The sequence below is a fragment of the Hyperoodon ampullatus genome, assembly GCF_949752795.1.
Source record: "Hyperoodon ampullatus genome assembly, chromosome: 13".
Taxonomy (NCBI): domain Eukaryota; kingdom Metazoa; phylum Chordata; class Mammalia; order Artiodactyla; family Ziphiidae; genus Hyperoodon; species Hyperoodon ampullatus.
Genome location: NC_136926.1, coordinates 31263501 through 31269101, shown reverse-complemented (window position 1 = coordinate 31269101; position 5601 = coordinate 31263501). Strand labels below are relative to the sequence as shown.

General features: G+C 41.5%; 1 pseudogene across 1 annotated transcript; it reads right to left on the bottom strand.

Annotated features, from left to right (window-relative positions):
* Window positions 1-3910: 3910 nt before the first annotated feature.
* LOC307061727 (small ribosomal subunit protein uS2B-like) lies at window positions 3911-4756 on the bottom strand (annotated as a pseudogene). Its single transcript has one exon. The product of its transcript is annotated as a small ribosomal subunit protein uS2B-like (transcript).
* Window positions 4757-5601: the final 845 nt, after the last annotated feature.

The following is a 5601-nucleotide window of genomic DNA, read 5'->3' as shown; positions in this document are numbered from 1 at the left end:
GAAATTTTGCCATTTGCAGCAACATGGATAGACTTTGAGGGTATTAAGTGAAATAAGTCAGAAAAGACAACTACTGTATAATATCGCTTATGTGGAATCTAAAGAAAATACAAAAAACTAGTGAATGTAAGAAAAAAGAAGCATGCCCACAGATATAGAAAACAAATTAATTAGTGGTTACCAGTGAGGAACAGGAAGCGGGGAGGGGCAGTACAGGGGTAGGGGATTAAGAGGTACAAACTATTACGTATAAAATAAGCTACAAGCATATATTGTACAACACGGAATATAGCCCATCATCTATAATAACTATAAATGGAGTATAATCTTTAAAACTGTGAATCACTCTATTGTACATCTGTAACATATAATATTGTACATCAACTATAGTTCAATTTTTTTAATTAAAAAAAAAAACCAAGGTAAGCTTTGGACATAAGAACATTTCACAGCTAAACACTCTAGCATCTATATCATTGACCAGCGTTCAGTATCTGTTTATGGTTCTACTTCTTTTGAGGTAAAATTTTGGAAGAATGAAAAGCCCAAATCTTAAATGGACCAGTTGTTGCCTTTTGACAAATGCACACCCTGTATGGTCGTCGTATTAAGTTATAGAACATTACATCACCCCAGAAAGTCCGTTGCTGCTGCTTTAATCTCTCAGAAAGCGCAGGTGATGTAGGTAAGGAACTCAGTCCTGGGCTCTGGTAGGAACACAGCAAGTGTAAATTCCCTTCTCCCTCTACCAGGGGACTCTGCCACCGCTCATATACATTCACCCACATTCTCACCAAGATAGAAATAGACATTGAACTCTTCCTAAAAGTGCTTTTGTAAACATTGCACAAGACACCCTTTGTAGAGAAGGACAATGGTGTCCAGTGAACCAAGCCCACCCCAAGGAATCATAATTCCTCACCCAGAATCCTGCTCTGCTGGTGCTGAGCAAGCTGAAGCCTCAGCCCTCTCATTTGTCAAACAGGAACAGTGACCATCTCTGTCTACAAGTATAAAATCACCTTGCTGTTTTAATATATGAACTAATAGAGCCCTGGGGGAAAGGTGAAAAGACTCCACCACAAGGCTGTGACCATTTTGACTAAGCTACTGTATTGTCCCAGGTTGCCCCCCTAGCCCCATCCTCGCCTCACTGCTCAGGTGAGGCCTCTGGGCACAGGTATGAGTCAGGGACGTTCCATGTGGAGGGCTCAGGTTCAGCACCAGGTCAGGACTGGAGCTGCTTAGTAGGTCTTCAAAATCTATTGTTAACAACCCCTGGAAGAGGCTGTGGGCTTAGTTTATTTATCTTCTTGCTTTTGTCTTCTTTGTCACTCTGGGCCTTAGGAAGAGCCCACATGAGCTGATTTGTTGGAATGAAGAGAGGGTTTCTCAATCCTCACCCTACGCTGGATTTAAGGAACCCAGAGACATAAGTTGAAGTGCCAGCGACTTCTAAGATTTAATGAAAATTTGTTTGAGCCTTCTTCCCAAGTCAGTGAGAGGTCTAATGATTGCCCCAGATTTACTTATTAATTCTTGAGATTTTATAGACTGGTATTCACTTTCAGTTACAAAATCCTGCTCTGGCTGAGCTCACATCTCTCTTGGGGGCCACTTCCACTGTCGGCATCTTTTTTCTGCTTTGGACCAACCCAGACCTGGAATTTAGCCTCTTTTCTCTGCTTTCCCCCCAGACGACTTTCCCAAGCAAAGCGTTGTAGAATCCTACCTCTCTCTTCAACCTCTTTCCCTTCTACTCTCTTGACTCCCAGATTCCTCTGGATGTTTAGATTCAGATTTGTTTAGCTATGACTTTACTTCCTTTCCACCCACAAGTGGATAATGAAGGTATTTTTCTAAGCAAAGATAGTTGTCAAGAGGAACTCTGCTGCAAATTATTTGAAATATATATATATATACATATATATATTTGTACACATCTACACATACATACACACATGTATATACACACATACATAATACATATATGCTTATATATATGTCCTACATGTATACATAATACACAGCACATAGAACTATAGAAATAATTACATGAATGTGTGTATAATTACATACATAACACATACTATCTGTACATACACACACGTACATACCCTATGACATACATCTACACAGATCTAAACCACCATCACTAAGGAATTGGTGAACTCCAGCTCCTGCCTCATCTTGTTGGAGTCTTGTTCTCATCTTTTTATTTCTGCATTGCACAGATCCTGCTCTGTAATTGAAACGGATCCCATCCAGCTTGCACTGTTTAGTTTACAAAACAGGAGACTGGAAATATCTGCTCAGTCACTCATTTATTCAATCTCACATTCACTCAACAGGCAATAATCCAGCACCTACGACAGCCCCGGGTTGGATCCTTTAGAGGAGAAGATATGGAAATGAGGGAGAGACCCACGTCTTTAGAAAGTTGAAATCCAGCTGCATGTGCAACCCTTAACACACCCGAAACAAAATGTCCTCACACGCACAATTCTCATCAGAGGAACAGCAAATTCGAGCAGAAAGTAGAGACTTGCAGTGTACAGCAGCGCTGCTGTTTCAGCAGAATGAGCAGGAGGAAAAAACCGCTGTGGTCAAAAGAAACTGCTGGCTGCTGGATTTTTGTTTAATTACAATTTGTGCTCTTCTAACAGCGTTCGTTCTGCTTAGATGGCAGGGTGGCTTTCATGAAAGTATGAGCTCAGCCTTGCCTTACGCCTGTTGAAAAAAAAAGGTCAGGTAAAATGACTGTAGTGACAGCACCAAGCTAGTTGAAAACCACACTTTCAGATGAGACAAAAAAAAAAGAAAACCCGCACGCTGGAAATTTTTTGCCCACTAAAAACCCCTTGAAGTCGTCTCAGAAACACATATAGAGACAATTTCCTCTTTTCTCCTTAGCAGTGTCCTCAAGGAAAATAGCTTTCCAGATCTGAGTGGGTGGACCAGTGATGCAGTCTAGCAGCCTGGGTTCGTTCCGAATTCAGCTCCATGGCTACATTCGGGATGAGGGACTTAATCCTTATGTAGCTCTTCCAAATCTCTTCATATAGTTCTGCAATTTTTAACTGAACTCTGCACTGAATATTCTAGTCATTTAAAACGTTTTCACACCACTTTGGCACAGAAATTAGTAATGACCGGATACATTTGCAAAAATCCATGCTTTGTATATTGTAAAACGTCTACATAAAGGCAAACTCTCATCCCGCATGCTGATAAACGTGATCTATATATGGGTTTGATAATTTTTTAATTCAAAAATCAAATGTATTTTTAATGTACCCACAGAGGAATTTACATATGAGTTCATGAAGAACAGCAAGTGATATTCGTGTATGCAGAGGAAAGATATGATGGCCTTGATGGTAATGAAATTTCATAAATGACTTCTTTCCACAGAATCTCCAAAATAGAGTGATGCAGATACTCACATTTTATCAAATTAGTTAGAGCTTTTCTAGGAATTGGCTCTGTTTTTACTTACATACTTCAGTGACAAAATTAAAGATAAGTTATTTGTTAGAGGCACTATCAGTGGTCTTAATTGGAAAACATTTAACAAGATGAACCTAGCATGCTGGATGTGAGACTAGGAGAACTTGTTCTCTGGTTTCAAAAACTGGCCGTTCTTAGTGCTATACTTTCCCAAACCATAGAGAACTGGCTTTTCCTGGGAAATCCTAACTTCTCACTCGATGCTCCTTTTTATTCTTTTTACTTATTTACATTGCTTAATGAAATGAGGCAATCACATGATGTACTCTAACTTGAAAATCCTGTAAGCTGATACTTCAAATTCTGTAAATGATATCCAGATCTAGTATTCTTTTTTTTTTTTGAAACCGTTTACTTTCCGTCAGCTTATTTCCATTCTAAGAGATTGTGGAAGAACAGCTTAAGACCACCCAGTGGTTGTTCCTACCCACTCAGTGGCCTGAGCAGTGGGAGGTGCAGACCAGCCTTCAGTGGGGCACAGAGGGCACCTGCACACCTTCGGACCAGTTTGCGACCTCAGGCTGAGGAGCAGTGAACTCGGGAGGTGGGGCGGTCCATTCACCCTGAAATTCCTCCTTGGTCACAGCCTTCTCAGCTGCCGCCTGCTCTTCCTTTTCAGTCTCTTCAGGATCTCTGTAGAAGTAGACATCAGGCATGACCTCCCATGGGTGTTCACGGGAGATGGTGCCACACATGCGCAGAACTTCCCGGGCAAGCATCCACCACATCAGACCCACTGAGTGAGCTCCCTTGTTGTTGCGTGCGATGGCAATGTCCACATAATGCAGAGGAGAGTCTGTGTTACACAGAGCAATGGTAGGCAGGTTAACATAAGAGGCCTCTGTGAGAGGCTGGTGGTCAGCCCTGGGATCAGTAATCACCAGAGGTCTTGGCTCCAGAAGGCTGCCTGGCTTTGGTTAGTGAAGGTTCCAGGAGTGAAGCAGCCAGCAATAGGAGTGGCTCCAGTGGCAGCAGCAAACTTCAGGACAGTGCGCTGGCCAGTATTCCTGGAGGATACGACACTGACATCAGCTGGGTTTTTAATGGCAACAATGGCACGAGCTGCCAACAGAAGCTTCTCCCAGGTTCTCTTCAGATTTATTATGTAGATGCCATCACTTTTCCTTTTGTAGATGTACTGTTCCATTTGGAAGTCTAGGTTGGTGCCACCTAAGTGGGTTCCTGTTGCAAGAAATTTGAGGACATCCTCCTCCTTCTTTTGCAGGACATCAAGGGTTCCAGACATTGTGAACGTTTCCCTTTAAGTTACGATGGGAATCCAGAACAATGCCGTATGGACCCCTGTCTGACTGATGCAGAAAGAAAGCTAGTACTCTTTTTAAAAAAAATTTTTTAATATAATTTTAAAGGTAACATTCCATTTACAGTAAATACAAAATATTGGCTATATTCTCTGTGTTGTACAATACATCCCTGAGCCTATCTTTTTTTTTTTTTTGTTAACATCTTTATTGGAGTATAATTGCTTTACAATATTGTGTTAGTTTCTGCTGTATAACAAAGTGAATCAGTTATACATATACATATATCCCCATATCTCCTCCCTCTTGCGTCTCCCTCCCCCCACCCTCCCTATCCCACCCCTGTAGGTGGTCACAAAGCACCGAGCTGATCTTCCTGTGCTATGCAGCTGCTTCCCACTAGCTATCTGTTTTACGTTTGGTAGTGTATATATGTCCATGCCACGCTCTCACTTCATCCCAGCTTACCCTTCCCTCTCCCCGTGTCCTCAAGTCCATTCCCTATGTCTGCGTCTTTATTCCTGTCCTGCCCCTAGGTTCTTCAGAACCTTTTTTTTTTTTTAGATTCCATATATATGTGTTAGCATACGGTATTTGTTTTTCTCTTTCTGACTTACTTCACTCTGTATGACAGACTCTAGGTCCATCCACCTCACTACAAATAACTCAATTTCGTTCCTTTTTATGGCTGAGTAATATTCCATTGTATATATGTACCACAGTTCTTTATCCATTAGGCTGTTGATGGGCATTTAGGTTGCTTCCATAACCTGGCTATTGTAAATAGTGCTGCAATGAGCATTGGGGTGCATGCATCTCTTTGAACTAT